Below are 24153 nucleotides of genomic sequence, written 5' to 3'. Positions count from 1 at the left end.
TAATCTTACTTCATCTGCCAGAAACACAATTTGGATCCCAATGTTCTTTTAGAACTATTCAGTTTTGTATTATTGTACCTGTCCCCTGGCTAAAATTTTAAAACAAAAGTTGTAAGATATATGCATATGTCTGGATGTTTATATATGTCTATATATGTATGTTATATAGATGTGTTTTTTGTACCTCCAAATAGTACTGCGAATAATTTATAAAAGAGTTCTATTTAATTGGCATAAAGGTAAGTAAGTGCTTAAGTGCTTAAGTGTTCTCTCAGAAAAACACAAAGTAACCTAAATGTTTTTCAAGTTCATGTGATCTAGGATAATCTTCAGTAAATAAAAGTTCATTAATGTTTCTTGGCTTAATTAAAACAGACATATCTTCAGGCTTATCAACATTAAATATAGTGCAGACATACAATTTTTATTCTACCTGGGTTTACTAAAAATTAAGTCCATGCTATCTATTACAGAATATATAAGCAAGAAACACAAATAGATGGTTAGCTGTTTAATGTCTGATAAAACTTTCAAGATTAAGTTAAACATAACTTATGAGGAAATACATTAAATATAAAACAAAAACTCATGACATTTTCAACAATAATTATGTTTTACCATATGTCTACTTAATAAGTTTCTAAAATCTTTTTGATAACTTGAAACCTTAAAGTTATACCAAATCAAGTTAAGTGATAAATATTTATTGACTATCTAGATCATTTTCAAATATGATAAAATACTTAAACATTAATTACTGAACATAGGGTTATTTACTTTTGGCTCATAATGGAGGAATTAAGAATATTTGGGTCTATGTCATACGCTACACTGAAAAACTGACTACGAGGAAGATTTACTTCCAGAAACTATGAAATAAGTTTATAAATAAAATATAAATTTGGAAATAAATTTATAAATTTGTGAATCCACAGAATTCTTGCATAACCTAGTCCACAATTGCTTGCTTCCTAGTTTTCAGCAGAAATTAAGGTTTCTAAGGGTTAAGATTCTAATTAATAGATGTAATTAAAACTACTGGAAATGGGGCGCCTGGGTGGCGCAGTCGGTTAAGCGTCCGACTTCAGCCAGGTCACGATCTCGCGGTCTGGGAGTTCGAGCCCCACGTCAGGCTCTGGGCTGATGGCTCAGAGCCTGGAGCCTGCTTCCGGTTCTGTGTCTCCCTCTCTCTCTGCCCCTCCCCCGTTCATGCTCTGTCTCTCTCTGTCCCAAAAATAAATAAAACGTTGAAAAAAAAAAATTTAAAAAAAAAAAAAAACTACTGGAAATAGTAAGAGTGAAAAGAAACAACTGTGTATGAAAAGTTGGTAAAGAAAGTAGAATAAGTGTTTTGGGACAAAGAGAGTTACAAAGGATGGGTTTTGTTAAGGGAAAAGAGAATAATTTTGTCCTAAGGTAGAATGACTGGATGTTACAAAATGAGAAAGAGGAAAAATACAGGCCAAAACCCAAATGGATAAAAGTTGTAGAAAGTTGGTGAAGGAACCTCGGTAAAGAAATTTACATGTGGTGGGTGTCCAGGTGGTTCAGTCACTTAAGTGACTGACTTCAGCTCAGGCCATGATCTCACAGTTTGTGGGTTCAAGCCCTGCATCGGGCTATGTGCTGACAAAGCAGAGCCTGCTTGGATCTTCTGTCCCCTCCCACCCCCCCCACCCCCATCCCTCCCCTAATCAGGCTCTCTCTCTCCCAAAAATAAATATACATTTAAAAAAAAAGAAAGAAAGAAATGTATGTGTGGTCAAAGCTAAAATTGGGAAGAATTTCTCTGAGTTTTTAAAAAAAATTTTTTTTACATTTATTAATTTTTGAGAGACAGAGAGAGACAGAGCATGAGGGGGAGGGGCAGAGAGGGAGACACAGAATCCAAAGCAGGCTCCAGGCTCCGAGCTGTCAGCACAGAGCCCAACCATGACCTGAGGCCAAGTCAGACGCTCAACCAACTGAGCCACCCAGGTGCCTCAAAAGAGCTAAGTTTTGTAACCTTCTATATTTGCCTATAAAATCTATGGTCACTTTGGTTAAACAGATAATAAATGAATATTATGAAATACTACTTATTTCATAACAATTTATGATCATATTAAATCAAATGTTCAAACCTTTTAACACTGTTGACAACTTCCCAAATCAAATTCTTTTTTTTTTTAATGTTTATTTATTTTTGAGAGAGAGAGACAGAGAGTGAGGGAGGGAGGGGCAGAGAAAGACGAAGACACAGAATCCAAAGTAGGCTCCAAACTCAAACGTGGGGCTCAAACTTAACAATAGTGAGATCATGACCTGAGCCGAAGTCGGAAGCTTAACCAACTGAGCCACCCAAGAGCCCCCTCAAGTCTTACTAGGTGAGTAAGAAAGGTCACTTCCTGGCATCCCCAGTAACATCAGGATATTTTGGGGACCTCAAGAAGAGAATTCACTCAAATCTACAGGTATTCTAGACAACACCAGATGGTGAGTCTTTGGCTTGTCTTCCTAGCCTCATGATGCTTTTTGAAAGTCCAATTCAAGATTCCTTATGAAAAGTTACCAAGCTAATTAAAAATAACCTGTATGGTCAATTCTCATTCTTACTGCACTCACGGAAATAATCAGTACAAGTAAGGAGACTAGACTTATTATGCATACAGATGAGTCTTACTTTTTATTATTACCTCTGATAGAAATGGGGGTAAATATAGAAAGAAAAATAAGTTTCAATGGTAAATTATACCACACCCTTGTAGGTATAAGTTCTGGTCCTTTTCATTATCTTTGAGGCTTCACTATCTACCTGTAAGCTGGACTGGACCCTGAATTTTTCTGGTTTGCTGTAATACCTGGCTACAACTCTCCAAACTTATGTTTCCAATTTTCTCCCACCTTCTGACTTAAAATCACCAAGAACAAAACTACCCTTGAACCTCACTGGAAGGGACCATACTCGGTCACTACCCAGACAGCACTCTAACTTCAAGACCTTGAACACTGGGTCTACATCTCCCAATTACAAAGGGCTCCTCCAAACTATTAGAATTATACATCAGCTGGAGATCTCAAATTAAAACTGACTAGAGAGGTTCCTCCCCAGAAGCAAACAATGCCTTGAGGAAGACAGCTCTCCCAACACCACAGATCAAGATCTTCGTTACCAATATGAAACTGTATTTCATTTCCTGTTCTACTACTTATTTTTCTACCCTGCCAATGCACAAGAAAACAATGCTCCTTAACTCTGACACCTATCGTTGACTCTACCCGTAAGGCCACAGATAGACTATAAAAATCTGTAGGCTTTCTGGTTCAGGTGGTTTTAGATAATAGAGTTGTTTTAGATTACCTTTTGGCCGAACAAAGAGGAGACTGTACCATAGCAAATACCTCTTGTTATACCAGGACCTACACCTTTGGTATCATATAAATATAAGAAATCAGTAAACAATTCACTTGTCACATTGTTTGACTTATTTCATATCAACTAGTCTAGTTCATAGGGGTCATGACTAAAGAGTAGTATACTTCAGTCTCTTGGTATTATTCTCCTGACAGTCATCATTATATATTTTCCCTGGTGAACTGTGTTCTCTCAAAGGTTTTAAATACATGTTCACAGCCAGGAACAGTACATCAGATGGTCTCACTGCACTTGGAGAAACAGACACAGGATGGACAACAAGATAAGAGCAAAAACAATTCTTTGAAAGAAAGCTGAGTAAGAGGATCCTAAGTTCACCTTGTCCCACAGATACAACTAGATTATACCTCCCATCAGTATAAATAACCCAGAAAATGATCAAAACACTGGCAGAACACTCTCCACAGCTAAATGTAGAGAAGAGGCCACACTGAAGAGGGTAGGAAGGGCAGAGACACAGGCAGGAGCAAAAGGGACCCATGGGACTATCTGCAGAAAGGAAGGACGCATGCCCCTATGGTAGGCGCATAGGGGAAAGGAGCAGAACCAAACACCAGGCACCACAGGCATGGGAGACCCACATTGGAAGATGAATACCCATAACATGTGGCTGTGAATACCAAAGGGGCCTAACTTTGCAAGTTCTTAGAATCAGTGGAACTTACCACATGAAGCTTTAAAAACCAGCAGGCTAGGCTCTAGGAGAGCCAAGAGTATCCATCACTAAAGACACAGCACAACACTGTGCTGCCCGCTCAGAGCCTGGAGCCTGTTTCAGATTCTGTGTCTCCCTCTCTCTCTGGCCCTCCCCCATTCATGCTCTGTCTCTCTCTGTCTCAAAAATAAATAAACGTTAAAAAAAAAAAATTAAAGACACAGCACAACAAACAGCCCTGCTGAGACACAGTTCAGAAGTGGCAATGTGGGAAACACCTGGGCTACACAAGCGGGAGATTTGTTTACTAATCTCAGAGTGTGTGCTGGAGGGGCAGGGATCCTTGGGAGAATTCCCCAAGAATAAAAAGGCTGACAGGTGTCATTTTCCTCCCCCGTGCTTGAGCCTAGATACACAAACACCTGCAGGAAACAGCATAGCACCCACAATCTCCACCTAGCTTATTAAGAATGTGCACCACCCCCACATGCTTCTGTGTGTCTGTGCCCACTAACCCAGCCTCCACAGGAGTTTTCCTAGGCAGCTGCAGGCCCCCTCCCACAGAAGACCTGCAGGGGCCTGCAGGGACCTTGCTGGAACCAAGCCTCCTGCCCCACATTCTCCTGCAGACATGCCCCCTCCAATACGCCGTTGGCTGGAGCCCATTCAAATTGGTGCCACAAGCCAGGCAGGTGTAAGCAGCCCAGACCAGGGCCAGCACCAGTCCAAAGTGACTCCTGCCCTGAGGAGAAGGGACAATAACCACACACACCAGTCCAACTACGACCCTGGCAGCAGGCTGGGGCAGACATCTGGTCTGACTGCAGGCCCCACCCACCAATGAAAATTTCTCAGAGAATAACACAGGGAAACTACCCTGCAGTTCAGGGCTACTAAGTCAATGGCAAAAGCCTAGTCTGACTCAACCCAAGCCCAAGGCAACCCCAGAATGGCCCAATAATAACACAGGGATCAAACCCTGCCCACAACAGGCAAAAAGAGCCATTGTAGATGACTGGACTGAAGGCAAATGCGGCTCAGCCACAACAGAAAGCATGCAACACACATAGGAGAACTCCTGAAGTGCCAGGTTCTGGTAAACAGTGGACACTGCGCGACAGGGCACTACAAAAATCTGTTCTTCATAAGGCCAAAATTTCAAGAGCAAGAGGCATAGCTGACTCTTCTAACACAGAGAAACAGACACAGAAAGGCAGACAACTTTAGGAGACAGAGCAATATGTCCAAAATGAAAGAAAAAGACAAAATCACAGTAAAAGAGCTAAATGAAACAGAGATGAGTAAAAGGCCTGATAGGGAATTTAAAGTAATGGTCATAGGGGCACCTGGGTGACTCAGCTGATTAAGCATCTGACTTCAGCTCAGGTCATGATCTCAAGGTTCGTGAGTTTGAACCTCTCATCAGGCTCTCTGCTCTCAGCGTGGAGCCAACTTCAGATCCTCTGTGTACCTCCCCTATTTGCGTGTTCTCTGTCTCCCTCAAAAATAAAAAAATAATAAACATTTTTTTTAAAAGATAATGGTCGTAAAGATGCTCACTGGACTGGAGAAAACAGCGGGAGGACCTCAGTGAGACCTCAACAAAGGGATAGAAAACATAAAAAAAAACCAATCAGAGATGAACAACTCAAATAAAATCAAAAGTACACTAGATGGAATGAATAGCAGATTACAGGAAACAGAAGAATGGATTGATGACCTAAAGAATAGAGTAATGGAAAGCACTCAGTTGAATAGGAGAGAGAAACAAATACTAATAAAACATGAAAATAGACTAAGGGAACTCAGCAACACCATCAAGCATGATAATATTCACATTATAGGGATCCCAAAGGAGAAAAGAGAAAAAAGTAGGCAGAAAATTTATTTGAAGAAATAATAGCTGGAAACTTCTCTAATCTAGAGAGAAAGAAACAGAAATCTAGATCCAAGAGGGACAGAGGACCCCCAATAATATTAATCCAAAGGGGTTTACACCAAGACATATAGCATTAAAATGGCAAAAAGTAGTGATAAAGAGAGAATTTTAAAAGCAGCAAGAGAAAGGAAAACAGTTACTCAAAAGAGAAATCTATAAAGTTATCAGCTGATTTTTCAACAGAAACTTTGGAGCCCAGTAGGGAGTGGCATGACATATTCAAAGTGATGAAAGAAAAAAACATGAAGCAGAGAACACTCTATCCAGCAAGGGTACAATTCAGAATAGAAGGAAAGATAGAGTTTCCCGGACAAACAAAAGTTGGAGGAATTCATCACCACTGAACCATCTCTACAAGAAAAGTTAAGGGGGTGGGGGAGAGGGCACCTGGCTGGATCAGTTGGTGGAGCATGCAACTCTTGATCTTAGGGTTCTGAGTTTGAGCCCCACGTTGTGTGTACAGACTACATAAAAATAAAATATTTTTTAAGAAAAATAAATATTAAACAGACTGAGTGGAAAGACCATAAGCAGGAATAAAACAAGTAGCAAGCACAAAAGCAGTAAAATTAACCATATCAATAAAAATCAGTCCAGGGATTCACAAAATAAAAGGATGTAAAAGGATGTTAAGTATGACACCATAAACCTGAAATGTGGGGAGAGAGGAATAAAAAACGGGTTCAAACTTAAGCAACCACCATCTTAACATGGACTTCTATGTGTATAAGATGTTACATATAAACGACATGGTAACCACAAATCAAAATCCAGTAATACATATACCTAAAATAAAGAGAAAAGAATCCAAGTATATCACTAACAAAAGCCAGAAAACCATGAAAGAAGAGAACAAGAAAGGAACACAGAACAATTATAAAAACAATCATAAACAAATAACAAAATGGCAATAAGAACATACCTATCAATAATTACTCTGAATGTAAACAGACTAAACACTCCAATCAAGAGACGTGGGGTAATGGAATGGATAAAAACGCAAGACCCATCTACATGCTGCCTATAAGACACTCATTTTAGATCTAAAGACACATGCAGACTAAAAGTGAAGGGACAGAAAAGCATTTATCATGCAAATGGAAGTGAAAAGAAGGTCAGGGTAGTAATACTTGTAGAGGACAAAATGGACTTTAATATTATTTTTTTTAATGTTTATTTTTGAGAGAAAGAGAGAGATGGAGTGCAAGTGGGGGAGGCACAGAGAGAGAGAAGGAGACACAGAATCTGAAGCAGCCTCCCAGCTCTGAGCTGTCAGCACAGAGCCTAATGTGGGGCTTGAACTCACAAACAGCAAGATCATGACCTAAGCCAAAGCTGACCGCTTAACCCAGACGCCCCAAAGACAAAATAGACTTTAAAACAAAGACTGTAGGGGTGCCTGGTCTGTTAAGGATTTGACTCTTGGTTTCAGCTCAGGTCATGATCTCACAGTTTGTGGGTCTGAGCCCCGCACTGGGCTCCATGCTGACAGTGCAGAGCATGCTTGGGATTCTCTCTCTCTCTCTCTCTCTGCCCCTCCCCTGCGTGCTCTCTCTCAAAATGAATAAATAAACTTAAAACAAAACAAAGACTGCAACACAAAAAAGAAGGACATTAAATAAGCATAAAAGGAACATTCCAACAAGATGTTAAAAAAATTGTAAATATTCATACACCCAATGTGAAAGCACCCAAATACATAAAAATAATTAATAAGAGACAAAAAGAGAGTAATCAATAGTAATAGAACTTTAACATCCCACTTATATCAACGGATAGACCATCCAAACAGAAAATTAACATGGAAACACTTTTTTCTTTTTTTTTTTAATTTTTATTTATTTTTTTTCTAATTTACATCCAAGTTGCTTAGCATATAGTGCAACAATGATTTCAGGAGATTTCTTAATGCACCTTACCCATTTCACCCATCCCCTCTCCCACAACCTTTCCAGTAACCCTCTATTTGTTCTCCATATTTATGAGTCTCTTCTGTTTTGTCCCCCTCCCTGTTTTTTATTATTTTTGCTTCCCTTCCCTTATGTTAATTTGTTTTGTATCTTAAAGTCCTCATATGAGTGAAGTCATATGATAATTGTCTTTCTCTAATTTTGCTTAGCATAATACCCTGTAGTTCCATCCATGTAGTTGCAAATGGCAAGATTTTATTCGTTTTGATTGCTGTGTAATACTCCATTGTATATATATATACACCACATCTTCTTTGTCCATTCATCCACCGAAGGACATCTGGGCTCTTTCCATACTTTAGCTATTGTTGATAGTGCTGCTATAAACATGGGGGTGCATGTGTCCCTTCGAAACAGCATACCTGTATCCCTTGGATAAATACCTTAGTAGTGCAATTGCTGGGTCATAGGGTAGTTCTATTTTTAATTTTTTGAGGAACCTCTGTACTGTTTTCCAGAGTGGCTGCACCAGTTTGCATTCCCACCAGCAGTGCAAAAGAGATCCTCTCTTTTGGCATCCTCACCAACATCTGTGGTTGCCTGAGTTGTTAATGTTAGTGATTCTGACAGATGTGGGGTGGTATATCATTGTGGTTTTGATTTGTATTTCCCTGATGATGAGTGATGTGGAGCATTTTCTCATGTGTCGGTTGGCCATCTGGATATCTTCTTTGGAGAAGTGTCTATTCATGTCTTTTGCCTATTCCTTCACTGGATTATTTGTTTTTTGGGTGTTGAGTTTGATAAGTTCTTTAGAGATTTTGGATAGTAACCCTTTATCTGATAGGTTGTTTGCAAATATCTTCTCCCATTCTGTCGGTTGCCTTTTAGTTTTGCTGATTGTTTCCTTCACTGTGCAGAAGCTTTTGATTTAATGAGGTCCTAATAGATCATGTTTGCCTTTGTTTCCCTTGCCTCTGGAGACATGTTGAGTAAGAAGTTGCTGAGGCAAAGGTCAAAGAGGTTTTGCGTGCTTTCTCATCAAGGATTTTGATGGCTTCCTGTCTTACATTTAGGTCTTTCAGCCATTTTGAGCTTATTTTTGTGTATGGTGTTAAGAAAGTGGTCCAGTTTCATTTTTCTGCATGTCGTTGTCCAGTTTTCCCGGCACCACTTGCTGAAAAGACTGTCTTTATTCCATTGAATATTCTTTCCTGCTTTGTCAAAGATTAGTTGGCCATATGTTTGTGGGCCCATTTCTGGGTTCTCTGTTCTGTTCCATTGATCTGAGTGTCTGTTCCTGTGCCAGTACCATACTGTCTTGATGATTACAGTTTTGTAATACAGCTTGAAGTCCCAAAACAGTCACCTTCAATGACACACTGGACCAAATGTATCTAACAGATATATTCAGAGCATCCCATCCTAAAACAGCAAAATACACATTCTTTTCAAGTGAACATGGTACATTCTTTAGAAAGGAGCACATATTAGGCCACAAAACAAATCTCAACAAAGTCAAAAAGATCAAAGTATACCATGCATCTTTTCTTACCACACTGTAAAACTAGAAATCAACCACAAGAAAAAACTCTGGAAAAAGCATAAATCATGTATTTGTGAGGTTAAATAGTATGCTACTAAACAATGAATAGGTCAAGCAAGAAATCAAAAAGGAAATCAAAAAATACATGGGGAAATATGAAAATAAAAAAACAATGGTCCAAAATCTTTGGAATGCAGTAAAAGTGATTCTAAAGAGGGAAAGTTTATATCAATAAAAAAAGTTTATAACCTCAAGATGAAAAATCTCAAATAAACAACCTAACCTTGCACCTAACAAAGCATGAAAAAGAAGAACAAAAACCCCCAACCAGTAGAAGGAAGGAAATAATAAGGATTAAAGTAGAAATAAACAAAATAGAAACTTTAAAAAAAAAAAAAAGGAACATATCAATGAAACCAGGAAGTGCTTCTTTCAAAAGATCAACAAAATTGGGGCACCTGGGTGGCTCAGTTGGTTAAGTGTTCAACTTTTGGCTCAGGTCATGATCTCAGGGTTTGTGAGTTCAAGCCTCATGCTGCGTTCTGTGCTGACAGCTCAGCTTCTGATTCTGTGTCTCCCTCTCCCTCTGCCCCTCCCCTGCTCATGCTCTTTCTGTCTCTCAAAAGTAAACATTAAAAAATTAACAAAATTGATAAACCTTTAACCAGACTCATGAGAAAAAAGAGACAGAGGGAGAACTCAAACAAAATCAGAAATGAAAGAGGAGAAATAACAATTGATACCACAGAAACATAAAGGATTATAAGAAAAGATCATAAATAATTACATGCCAACAAACTGGACAGCTTGGGTGGAATAAATTACTAGAAACATATAACCTCCCAAAATTGAATCAGGAAGACATAGGGACAAAATGGGTTTTTTTGTTCTGTTTTTTAGAAGTAGAAAATTTGAACAGACCAATTACCAGGAAGGAAATTGAATCAGTAATCAAAAAGCTCTCTACATACAAAAGTCCAGGACCAGACTGCTTCACAGGTGAATTCCATCAAACATTTAAAGAAGAATTAATACCTATTCTTCTCAAGCTATTCCAAAAAAAAAAAAAAAAATAGAAAAGAATGAAAACTTTCAGTTATAAAATTAGTAAGGGCTGAGTATCAAATGTATAACAAGGTGACTATAGCTGATATAACACTGTATAATTGAAATCTGTTAAGAGAATAGAACTTAAATGTTCTCACCAAAGGGAAAAAGAAAGAGGGGTAGGGGGCAGGAGGTAAATATGAGAGATAATAGATGTGTTAATTAACTAACTCAATGGAGAGAAATCCTTTCATAATGTACACATATCAAATCATTACATTGGGGGTGCCTGGGTGCCTCAGTCGCTCAGTCAGTTGAGCAGTTGAGCAATAGACTCTTGATTTCAGCTGAGGTCATGATCTTAGGGTTGTGGGATTGATCCCCATTGGGCTCTATGCTGAGCATGGGACTTGCTTGGGATTCTCTCTCTCTCTCCCTCTGCCCCTCTGATTGGCTCTCTTTCTTAAAAAAAAAAAATCATTACATTATCTACTTTACATATCTTACAATTTTGTCAATTACATTTCAATAAATCTGGAAAAAGGAAAGAAAATACTTTGACAGTTTCTTAAAAAGTTAAATATATACCTATCAGATGACCCAAGTCACTTCACTCTTAGGTATTTTTTTTTAATGTTTATTTATTTTGAGAGAGAGACAGAGACAGAGAGAGACAGAGAGAATCCCAGGCAGGCTCCACACTGTCATCGCAGAGCCCAACAAGGGGCTCAGTCAGTTAAGCATCTGACTCTTGATTTCAGCTCAGGTCATGACCTCAGTTTGTGGGTTTGAGCCCCACATTGGGCTCTACACTAACAATGCGGAACCTGCTTGAGATTCTCTCTGTCCCTCTCTCTCTACCCCTCACCTCACTCTCTCTCAAAATAAATAAATAACCTTAAAAAACAAAAAAAAAAAGCCCAACAGAAGCTTAAACTTCCCAACTTTTTAAAGTTTAGTATATAAACCTTTTATCTGTGGCTACTGAGTGAATTACAACTGAGCACGACCACATCAATGGCAAATAAAACTTGTCTTTTCTGTTAATCTATCAACAGATTATCTATAATATCTATAACTGCCTATTGTCAGTTAATTGGCAGACCTCCAAGCAAGGGACCAAACTAGAACGTTGGAAGAGGTGAAGTTTCCCTCCCATCAGTTCTGGCAACGAGGATGAAATTACTGGAACTCCTTGCTCACTCTGGAGACTGCAGCTGCGATCTCGAGCACTCTGACCAAGCTGAGTAAGGTAAACTTTTTTACTATTCAGACTCCCGTATCCCTACTAAGGGTCCAATGAGCAAGGATGGCAAAAGCCTTTCCTGGTCTTTTCTAAAAGGAATTTTTTAGGACTTAGATTTACAAGAGGAAATACCTGTAGAAACTAGTTCTTTGGTAATGTTAACTCTTTGTTTGAGTAATCTTGTTACAGATCCATTACCTCCACGGCCACTGTGGCCCATCTGTTTTGTGTCCTGAGAGCATGACTTGGATCCAGTGAGAATGCTTTGTCACTGATTTTCCACCTTCTGCAGGGTGCAGATTGTTGGGTATGTGTCTACAAGCAGCCAACCATCACATGAGGGCCCAAGACACTTTCCTACCACCTGTGTTGCTCTCACAGGAGTTTGTCTAAATAAAGGGTCTCGGGCCCAAAGGACCTGTATCTTCTGTCTTCTTACGGAGAAGTCCTATCTGAGTATCACTTGTCCAGTGTCACAGATTAGAGGATCAGTGATCAGATGTGTCTCATTTTTGTGGGTGAATGAAGACAAGTTTTCACAAATACTATTCTTACTGCCTTTGGCACCGGGGTCTTTGCTTTCTCTGTTTGGCTATCTTTGAGAATGAGTAGATCATGGAGGCTACACCTTTTTTGAGGATGTCTCTTGTATCCATGGGTAAACCATAAAAAGGGTTACGGTTTCAGTCACATTTTATATGAGTACACTCTCCGAAGCTGGGTTACAGTCCAAGGCTTCTTCATTTGGAAGTTACCTCTTGGGTTCCAAGTTCTTCCCGGCTTTGGTTTCAAGGCCTCTCTGTTCTTCTCTCAGGTTGCAAGTGCTTTTTGGATTTTTGCTTTAAGGCTTCTCTGTTCTCCCTTCTTGATCCTGCTCCTTTCGTGAACTTGGTTAAATGACATCCTCCTTCTCAAGCTCCTACTGACTACATTCTCTGTCACTACAGCACTAATTCTGTCTGCTTCCTTTCTTGTTGGCATGATTTTACTAAGAATAATTTATAACTTAATTAAATGGCTTCTTTAAGAAAACTTAAGCTGGCTCCTCCAAGACCTTTCTCTCCCCACTCCAGCCCCTCAAATCCACAGAGTCACTGGAACTGTAGTCCCTGATCCCTCCCTCTAGGGACTCAGGAACCCTCCCCCCACAAAAGCAACAGCCTAGGTGAAAAGGTTAACTGGAACAAAATTTAGTCCAAAGCCTCCATAAGATTACACATTAGGAAAAAAGAAAACCTTAAAAATCTCCTCCACAAATATTGATAATAAACTTTAGCCTTTATATTGAGCACGTAACAACTTATTCCATTTACTAGGAATACAATTTAGTTAAAAATATAAAGCAGGACAAAGATGAGAACCAACTATTATATGTAAACTAGTGACTGTATTGTATTTATGCCTGACACATGGCTAAAAACTTTAGAAAGTCATAAAGATCTCTATTTGTGTATGTCTATATATTTTTTCCTACCTCTAGATGTATTACTAAATTAATAAAAGACTATTCTAATTGGCTTAGAGAAAAGTGCCTATACAAACTATTCTAAAATATATAGTGCCTAAAATATAGGCACTAACCCAAATGTACTTCAGGTTTATGTGATTTGGATAAAGCTTTGGTAAATAACATTAGTTTAATATTGTTGGTTTAGTAAAATAGGAATGTCCTTAGAGTTATTAGCAATAAGTATAATGCATTAATACATAAATTTTCTTCTACTTGGATTTAGTAATCAAATAAGATTATAAAACTAATAAGGGCATCTGGGTGGCTCAGCCAGTTAAGTGTCCAACTCTTTGATTTTGGCTCAGGTCGTGATGTCACAGTTTGTGAGATCAAGCCCTGTGTCAGGCTCTGTGCTGAAAATGCAGAGCTTCCTTGGGATTCTCACTCTCGCCCTCTCTCTCTGCCCTTCCTCCACTTATACTCTCTCTCTCAAACTAAATAAATAAACTTTAAAAAGAATATATTTTTAAAAGGTTTATGAAGCTAATAGTTTTAATTTTAATCAAACTGAGTCATTGTTCTGACAAACTTTATTACCAAAATCTTTTTGGTAACTTGAAACTTAAAACTATCCTCAGTTACATTAAATGCCAGATATTTACTGAATATCTAGATTTCTTTTTTTGTTTATTTTATTTTTGAAAGAGCATGAGCAGGGGAGGGACAAAGAGAGAGGGGGACAGAGGATCTGAAGCAGGCGCTAACAGCAGCGAGCCCAATGTGGGGCTCAAATTCACAAACTGTGAGATGATGACCTAAGCCAAAGTCGGACACTCAAATGACTGAGCCACCCAGGTGCTCCCACATCACTTCTAAATAAGATAACACACTGAAACATTAATTACTAAATATAAGTTTAAAATTTTGTTGGATTCTTTGTTTTTTAAGTAAATTCTATGTACACCCAATGTGGGGCTCAAACTCAGGACCCCAAGAGTAAGAGTCACATCCTCTACCAACTGAGTAGCCAGGTGCCCCTAAGTTTAAGTTTCTATATTTTTGGACTCTAATTTTTTACAGAGAGACTGAAGATATTTAGGTCTGTAAATAAACATGCGGGTTTTTGCCACATTTTGAGACGTTGTACTGTGAAAAATATATATGTAGAATTCATAAGATTGTATATTTATAAAATGGGTTAATCTGCTACAAAATGCCAATAAAGGACAGGCAATTCAGTTGTCTACTACATCTGTAAAATAAAGGTTGCTAATAGTTTAAATATATAATCTATTTTATATGTAAATGGAATTTCTAGTAATTCTAGAACAATTCTAGAATACCAGAAATAGTAAGGGTTAAGGAAAATATCTCTGTATGAAAAGTTTTCAAGGAGGGGCACCTGAGTGACTCAGTCAGTTAGGTGTCTGACTCTTAATTTTGACTCAGGTCATGATCTCCTGATTCATGAGACTGAGACCTACGTCTCAATCTTGGGATTCTCTCTCTCCTTCTCTCTCTCTCCCTCCCCTGCTCGTGCGTGTGCACTCTCTCTCAAAATAAATAAATACACATTTAAAGAAAAAAAGAAAAAAGTTTCTTAGATTATTGGTCTGCTCTAAAGAGAATATGAAAGGTTCTTCTTGAGCTTGTAAGTAATTCACCCAATGAAGCAGATTCTGTATCTTACTGGGATAATTTCTGGTGCTTGATCATGTTTCCAATCATTTAAAAGAATGGAATCTTCTTTTAAAAAGTGATCTGTGATCCTATTAAATCAACTGTTCAAACCTTTTGACAACTTTGATATTTTGCCTTCCCCAAATCAAACCCTATATAAAGTCTTGATCTTGAACGGATTTTTAGATTTCCAGGAGAGCATCTGGAAAATCTCAAAGGGTTTTTTTCTTTCACCTTTTAAGAAGAGAAATGTTTAAAATAATTTGGTTTACTTGATATGTTAAACTGCATGGGAAACACTGTCACATAAAAAGTGATGTTTAACTTTCCCTAGGTTATATCTGTATGGGTAAGTGTTATTATATATGTACTTCAGAAATTATATGAAGTTTCTAGAAACTTTGTCAATGCCCTTAATGTCTGTGATATAATGGTATTAGTCATAATTCCAATTATTATGTTCAAATGTGTTATGTCACAGAAACAACCAAATTTCTTGTGAACTACATTACTTTTATAACCAGCTCTCATAAAATCTTTAATCGTGACTACTTTAGGTCCTTTGTCACTCATAAGTAGTTGTCTTATTCTGATGCTTTCTTGAAAGTTCTTCAGTCACCTACAAACCAAAATCCTTCACCTTCAACAATGGGACTGTTCTACAGATCCATGGAAAAAACTAGGACAAGTAATCTGAGTACAGACTTTTGATGCCATTGCTTAAATTAAATAATTATGAGATCATACCACTGAACTGAGCAAGGATTTCCAGAACTCCAGTAGAGAAGATGATGGGTTCATAAAACTGATAACTCAAGATTAAGCAAAATGAGAATTAATTACATGGAACTGAATCAACTGATGAAAAGTAATTACAATTGTTATGGCTTTTTTTGTTTGGAACATTGCTGGTTATTTAACATTCTATGTTCTGGATTTAAGGAATCCCTTTCTCTTTTCTCTTAAGCTACCAATAACTCACAACAATTTAGTAGATTGCACCTTTGTAAACAAGAATGAAACACTTTCCTTTTTCTCCCTACCTGATCTTTCCAGATCTTGGAAACTCTTATTGAATGTTCTTATTTTCATGGCAACATAGTTATTTTCATAAGTTCAGTAAGTTTGTTCTTCTTGTATCAGGACACAATTGGAAACACTGGTTATATTACCGAGGCTTGGAATGGAATGCCATGTTTAGGAATGATGTGCATAAGTGGCTCAAATGGTTAAGCCTTGAACTCTTGTTTTCAGCTCAGGTCATAATCTCATGATCTCCTGAGTTCAAGCCCTGCGTCAGGCTCTGCACTAATGATGTGGAGTCTGCTTGGGATTCTCCCTCCTCCTCTCTCTGCCTCTTTCTCTCCAAGTAAGTTAATAAACTTAATAAAAAAAAAAAAAAAGATGTGGTCAGATATGACCAGTTTTAAGGAACTACAGCAGACTTTATAGAGCCAATGCTTATAAAAAAACCAGCCTAGTACCTTACTTATAAGGTTCCAGACTTACAGGTGACTAAGGAAATGTCTCTGCTGGCAAGCTTAGGAACTTTCAGATATTTTGGGGACCTCAAGAAAAGATGAATTCATCCAAATCTCTAGATTACTACAGATGAGGTCTGAGGGGGAGTTCTTGGCTTGACTTCCTAGCCTTGAGAGAGCTTTAAATCTAATCTGAGATTCCTTATAAAAGTCCCAGCAAAGCAAAGTTAAAAAGGCCTGTGTGGCCAGTTATTATTCTTGCTGCACTTACATATATAATTAGTCCAAATTTAATGAACCTGGACTTATTTTATAAAAAAGGAATATCTTAGTTTGTTATGATTGATCAAAACAGAGTGACTGTGGAGGAAAATTTTATATAGAAAACTTTTCAGTAGAAAACTATAACCCAGGGCACCTGGGGGGCTCAAGCAGTTAAGCACCCAACTCCTGATTTGGACTTAGGTCATCATCTCATGGTTCATGAGGCGGAGCCCTGCATTGGGCTCTGCACACAAGGAGCTTGCTTGGGAATCTCTATTTCCCTTTCTCTGCCCCTCCCCTGCTTACACTCCCTCGAAAAGAAAAGAAAAGAAAAGAAAAGAAAAGAAAAGAAAAGAAAAGAAAAGAAAAGAAAAGAAAAGAAAAGAAAAGAAAAGAGAAAAGAAAAGAAAAGAAAAGAAAAGAAAAGAAAAGAAAAGAAAAGAAAAATATAACCACAAGATATCAGATACTAGTTCTGTTCATTGTCTTTGAGCTATTTTTCATCTCCTTGTAAAAGAGATACTGCCATCTTGCACATTTTGTCAGTAATTAATGTTTACAATTTTTCTGTCACTCTCTTGACCTGACATCACTGAAGCTAAAACCTGACTGCCCAGATCCTTATTCAGGCTCTAAGTTGTCTTGTCCCAAAGGCCTGCAAACTTTTGATGCTGGACGACTTGGTATTAACTTCAAATAACTTGCTACAACAGTTTGGGCCACTCAGGAAGTTCACCAAACACCTGTACCTTCCATGCTTTGCTCTGGGAAATAACCAGACACTGATATCTTACTCCACCACCTAAAAATCCTTTGAGCCCAACATGTAGAAATCTCAATTGGCTGCCCTCTGGACTCAGAAAATGGATTCCAGTCTATTTCAACCATTAATCTTTGTTTTTCTTTTTGTTTCCTCATTCTAATCTATATTGTTTTTTTTCTCTTTGCCCATCTCTTGCCTCTCCATTTCTAACTCAAATCTTTTCTCCACAGCAATCAACCTAGCTTCTTTTTTTTTTTTAGGTGAAACCTCTAGGGAAGTTTCAGATGGAAGAAATGTGGAGACCCACTCAGACCCTCAGAATTGCTGTAAAGATTACATTAAAGTGAAAACATTTGAGCTAAAGAAACTGCAAAAGGAAATCTTATCTAAATCGTCCTTATCTGACTTAAAGCAGAGCCTCCTGCAAACACAGCTGCCATTAATCCAGCTCTTACCACCCCACCCCCCAGATTTACTGCAATTACAGCTGCCATGGATATAAATGTCCATTCCATTGGTATCAAAAAGTCCAATGGAACCTTCCACACCTTTCCAGTAAAGCCCTAAAGACCACCACCACCACCTTTAAGTTTGGTATCTAAGATTTTTCTCTCTGGCTATTGAGCACTCCCTCAGGAATGTCATGCAAGCCCAAACAAACTTAGTCTTCTGTCCTGTTAATCTGTTATCAATTAATATGCAGGCCCTAACAACTGCACCCAAGTTTAAGTGTTACTCTCAACATCAAGCAATGAAACAGGAAAGATATTCTTCTCAATAGAGTCTAGTCAATACAAATAACATTAACACTCTGAAAACTATGAACACTCTGGAGAGTAATATTTGACTCTGGTGGGTCCTTCACTAATTCATACTAAGGCAAACCAGTAAATGATGCAATACCCTAGTTGTTTGTCTATCTTGTTTACTTCTCAATTTCATATCCCTGACTTATATCATTCTCCTTTAATTGAAATTTTCAACCCATAATTGTTAAGACTTTTAAAAGGGAAAAATAAGTCTCATTCATGAGCTTATTACTTCATTTGACTGCCTAGAAGAGCACAAGCCTGAGACTAAACTCATTTAATGTGTGTGGGATGGGCATGCCCTAGTTCTCTTTATAAGGCAGCACTCCCATGGTCTCTCCAGGGCAGCCTTCCCAACTGTCCCATCCAAGGGATAAGCCTACTAATAAGTAAAATGTATTTTTCACTCTACTTCTACATCACAGTCACATATACACACGTACACACACCACACACATACATATACAATACCCCTCAAATTCATTTTGCCTTTATTATCTTTAAGATTTTACCTTTAAGCAATCTCTACACTCAACATGGGGCTCAAACCCCCAACCCCGAGATCCAGAGTCATATGCTCCACCAACCAAGCCAGCCTAGCAAGGCAGACACCTTCATTTTTCTTTTCTTTTTTTTTTTCAGAGAGAGTAGAGACAGCGCTAACACGTGCGCAAGAAGGGGAGAGGAGCAGAGGGGGCAGGGGAGAGGGAGAGAGACAGAGAGAGAAAGAGAAACTTAAGCAGGCTCCACACTCAGCACAGAGCCCAACGTGGGGCTCAATCCCATGACCCTGGGATCCTGACCTGAGCAGAAATCAAGAGCTGGGCACTCAACCAACTGAGCCACCCAGGCAACCCCTCATTTTGCTTTTAAATACATAGTTGCTTATGCTTAAACTGGACTTAGGTATTTTAGCTTTATACCAAAAAAGAAAAACAAAAGTTGTTTTTCTTTGCTCCTCAGACTTAGTGCCAGCCTCAGCAATGTCTACGGTAAGGCAAGAATTGAAAGGAGGGAACAGAGTCCATAGAGCCAATCAGTTAATTCACCTTTCTCATTTGAACTCCATGCATGGAATATAGCTGCCTGTTTTACTACTGAGAGGTCTATAAAACATGCATGAGTGGTATTTGAATCTCTTAGCAATTCAGACAACTGAAATAACAAGAAAACACCAGGAATGAGTATACCATTTTATAGAAATCCACTTGTGGCTTTCATGTACATTATATCCAAAGAAGTTTGCAGATTTAGACATTACTGTCAGATAAGAATTAAGATGTCAGCAGAGAAGGAAAAAAAAAAAATTACAGCCAATTTGACAAAGGAGACAAGCTCTCCTACATTGTCAGGGTTTGCAGAGAAGGTGGTTTTCATTCCCATCAATGTCAAATTCCCGAAGTTAAATAGTAAGAGAAAGACACAGGTTTAGTCTCTGCAATGGTACCTCGAGTTTCTATATACATAATGGATAAAATAAGGAATTTTTAAATCATAATAAATGGGGAAAGAGAGTGCTTTCTGTTAAAGGAATATATTGTCTTATTTATAATCTACTAAACTTTAATTTGAAAATAACTACACAAACGTGATTGTTCACCCTGAAATCTAGGGACTTATTCCAGGAAAATGGAGAAGCTGATTCTGGGGATCTGGAGACACGTATTTTGCCTCTGGAACAATACTAGTAGACCCCAAGATCTTGACATGGAACAGAAACAATGGAAGACAAAAAGAGGGTTATCTGAACCAAGAAAGATCATAAAGCTATGAGTATGTCACTATCCACTACAAATTAAAATGTTTAGTTATTCATTTATCAAATGCTTGAGTATTTCTGTTGTTCAAACCACAGAGCTTGATAAAGACCATGGTGTGTTTCAAGGGTCTTAGAGACACACAATCATGATAGAAACCTTGCAATGCCCAGTTACATTCTCAAATACCAAGTTCCTTTGGCACATACCTTCTCAAGATTTTAATTCCCCAAGCTGCCTTTCCTAAACAAAGCTAACAACACTTTTCACCAAGTCTTCTGGAACTTTATCTAATACTCAATCGAGTCTCTTAGATCCTCAGCATACCTAACACTTGGTTCTTCTCCAAAGAACCCAAAAGGACCACACTGCCTCAACTCCCTCAGCTGCAATGCAAGCAACCATCCCATTACTATCTTAATGCTCCAGGTAACACCATGTTGGAAAGAGGAGTCTTGAATGATGGACACAAAGATTTGTAGTCAATGGACAGCTGAGCTCAACCAAAAGCTGACCGAAAAGAAAAGAAAAGAAAAGAAAAGAAAAGAAAAGAAAAGAAAAGAAAAGAAAAAAAGCCTTCTGGCCTATCTAGCAGTCTCCTAGAAGTCTACTTAAAGCATTCTCTGAGAAACTGACCAGTTCTGGATGCCAGTAATGTGGGAAACAAAGATAAAAGAAAAAATTAAATTGCCTTACTATCTACAACCCATTAACAACTCCTTGAACAGGCAGAGTCACCTTCCTTTGGGAGCTGAACTGCCTCAATGTTGACAACTTTGCTAAGGGCAAAAGGCAGTCTTAGCTTAACATTATCCCATCCTCCATCAAGCACCCCCCATCCCCTCCCTCCCCCCCCCCCACTTCCTGTAAGTCCAGTTTAACATATAAAAATTCCTTTGGAAACTTCCTTTATCTCTATCCCCAAGATACATGTTAGCAATCGTCCTCCAAGCAAATGGCCAACTGATATATATCTGAAGGGTCTCATGACTGAGGATTTACTAGAGTGTAGTAAATGAACTTTTCCTAACAATAGCTAGCCCCCTCAAGGTACTGGAAACCATGCTTCCAAAATTCCTTAGAGACTTACACTATCCCTAATCCCCTCCCAACTTGAAAGTATATAATCAGTCACCTGTCACAACCCCAGTGCAGCTCTTTGTGCCCATGGGTCCTGTCCCCATGCTTTAATAAAATGACCCTTTTGCACCAAAGATGTCTTAGGAATTCTTTCTTGAAAGACTGCTCCAAACCCCAACATTTCCACATCACCAGGGCAAAAGAGAAACATATGTACGGTATCAAGGCTGACTCCTGAGGACTATTCAAGTTCTGCCCTGCAAAAATGACTGTCCTGGAAGTCAGCCGGCTTCTGTCTATTGGGTAATTCCCACTTTCCTCGAACTTCAGTAGCAGTCACTTGGAACTTTAATAACGTGTGGTTTTGATTATATAGATAAGGTAGTACTCCCAAAAAAGCCAATAATATATAACAAATTCCTTCTCCAAAACTGAAAATTTTAGTTAGCTCTTTTGGATATTAAAAAAAGATATTAAATTGCCCCTACCTGCATCTTACTTAGCTTCTAATAGGACTATTAGCATTGTGCCTAAAACTGTACATTGTAGATGGACATGGCTCTCAAAGACAAATAACTAAACTGTAACCATATAATGAGGAAAGTCTTACTTGTACATTATTTATGCAAATGCTTGTGTTTAATTTTAAAAACACTCTACCACTGGGCTCTTCTTTTAGCTGTCGAGGACGCTTGTAATATATTCTGTATCCAGTGGATCTAAATTCAGATCCCTGAAATAAATGACTTTCCTAAAGGAGTAAACAGAATTAACACTTTACCACACAGTAGAATTTGAATAAATAACAGATGCAATTATTAAATATAAACCATAGGCCAAGTACTATTTAGGAAGTATATATATATATATATTATTACATATATTAGATATATTAGTAATTGTAACCAAATCAGAAATTATTTTTCTTATTCTGAATGTGAAGAAACTGAGGCAAATATTAAATAATTAATTGTCTTTATCCAAATAATGAACTATAGTATTGAGGTTTTTAACTAAGGTCTTGCTGCTTCCTAGATCCTATTATTTCTATAGTAACAAACTGCCTCCTAAGATTCACAAATTCATAAAAGGAGTTAGGTGACCTCCAAAGCTCTTATTCAGTCACCAATGCAATATATTCTTCTTCTAAGTACGAAGATGGGAGTTTCAGACATTTCTTTTTACTTACTGTTTCCCAAATACCACATGATCTTTTACATCTCAGTGCCATGACTCATGCTGCTTCCTCTGGCTGTAATACCCCTTACAACCCCCATCTTTTCTCCAACTCCTTTAGAACACAGCTCAGGAAACTAGTGGTTTCCTCCTTTATCTACACAGTACCATCTCCATATCTCTTATAAGTGATTAAAACCACAGATTAAGAGTCAAAATAACCTGTGTTCAGCATTAATTCCACTTCCCCAAGTAAGATGTTGGGCAAGTTATTTATCTACTCTAAACCTCAATTTTGTCATTTCTTATATGGAGATAACATCTCCCTTATTGGACTGCAGACAGAATTGAGGAACACAGAACAAATCCTATGCATCCTATGTATCCTTTACAGCACACTCTTCCAGGTTATCAGATTCTAGTCCAGTTCAATGCTTGTGAGCTATCTAGCAACTCTTTGTAAGTGGTAGATTACTGACAGATATATAAATTATGTCCTGGCAAATAGTAATTTGACATCTCCCCTCCTTCCTAGGGGAGCAGGAAAACATCAGGTTTCGTCTGGTCTCAAATGGCAATTCATTTCCATTCATTTACTCTATATAAATGCGTGTTTTTATTTCTTCTTTTGAATATGTTATATCTGCCTAGTGCCTCATATGAGTAAAATAAATTCTTTAACATGTGTTCATTTTGTATCTAGGAGTCCAATTTGACTTTTTTTGGAAAATTACATTTTAACAGTACTATCATCATTGTTATCATGATGACTTCCAATCTTGATCTTTCCTAAACTCCATATTCCTTATATTTAATTAAGCCCACTAGAATCTTCACTTGAATATCCCAAAATAAATGGTTTTCTTTGTTTAGAAAATTTGTTCCACCTTACAACAGCCAACCTCCAAGATTACCCCCTTGATCCTGTCTTCTCCTGACTTTTTGAAGACTCTAGGTTGGCTGTTTTGCAAGGATTATTCCTCTTTAGAGTCAGTTTATATATTTTTTGAATAGAAATATATAGGAAGCACAAATGTCAATTTGTCTCTTGAGGATGTTGAGTTCGATCATCTGATTAAGGTAATGTCCATTATTAACTCTCAATGACTCTGTTGCTAGGCTTTCTCATTCACCAAAGCTGTCTAGTTATCTAGTTCTCCATGTCCAACGTATGTATTCTAAGTCTTTTCCAGTCTCGCTAGACTCCAAACCCTCCTTCCTACTCCTCAGTCTCTGCAAGGAATCCAGGTGCTACTTCATCACTAAAATCCCAAAATGGCTCCCTCAGCCTCATCTTCTAAATTTTCTTGTAGACGTAGCAACCAAATGCAATGCATAGTCTGGGGTCAGATACTCTTTGAATAAACCAGCAATAAAAGACATGTCTAGGGGTGGGGCACCTGGGTGGCTCAGTCAGTTAAGCATCCAACTTTGCCTCAGGCCATGATCTCCCGGTTGGTGAGTTCGAGCCCGACATCCAGCTCAGTGCTGCCAACCCAGTGATGCCAACCCTCTTCGGATCCTTTAGCTCGCTCTCTCTCCGCCCCTCCCCTTCTCATTCTCATTCTCTCTCAAAAATAAAGAAACATTTAAAAAAAAAAAAAAAAGATATGTCTAGGGGGCAACTAGGGGAATTCTGAATATTAAGGAATTATTGTTAACGTGTCAGTTATATACTCATATTGATGTGGAAAACAAAGGCAAATGAAAAATTAAACTTCCTTACCACCTACAGCCCATTGACAGATGGGTGACAGGCAGAGTGCCATTCCTTTGGGAGCTCAGATGCCTTGATGATGACACTTTGCTAAGGGCAAAAGGCTATTTTAGCTTAACATTTTCCTGACCCCCGAGGATCCTGTAAGTCTACTTTAACATATAAAAATTCCGTTAGAAACTTTCTTTATCTCTACCCCCCCCCCAAGATATATGTTG

General features: G+C 38.2%; 1 protein-coding gene across 2 annotated transcripts in view; it reads right to left on the bottom strand.

The window, feature by feature from the left end:
* COMMD1 (copper metabolism domain containing 1) overlaps positions 1-24153 on the bottom strand; it is a 183839-nt gene that overhangs the window by 131366 nt on the left and 28320 nt on the right. Inside the window, exon 1 of one of the 2 annotated variants that reach the window (XM_047068886.1) lies at positions 4081-4178. The exons of the other annotated variant lie outside the window; for it this stretch is intronic. The gene's annotated coding sequence lies outside the window, so the exon portion shown is untranslated. Of the gene's footprint in view, positions 1-4080; positions 4179-24153 lie in introns of those variants that run through there. 2 annotated transcript variants of the gene reach the window in all.

Source organism: Lynx rufus, unplaced genomic scaffold, assembly GCF_022079265.1.
Source record: "Lynx rufus isolate CCGP_SWC_20201006 ecotype Redwood Valley unplaced genomic scaffold, mLynRuf1.p SCAF_8, whole genome shotgun sequence".
Classification (NCBI taxonomy): domain Eukaryota; kingdom Metazoa; phylum Chordata; class Mammalia; order Carnivora; family Felidae; genus Lynx; species Lynx rufus.
The sequence above is the reverse complement of the archived record's forward strand: the minus strand, read 5'-3'. Positions and strand labels throughout refer to the sequence as shown.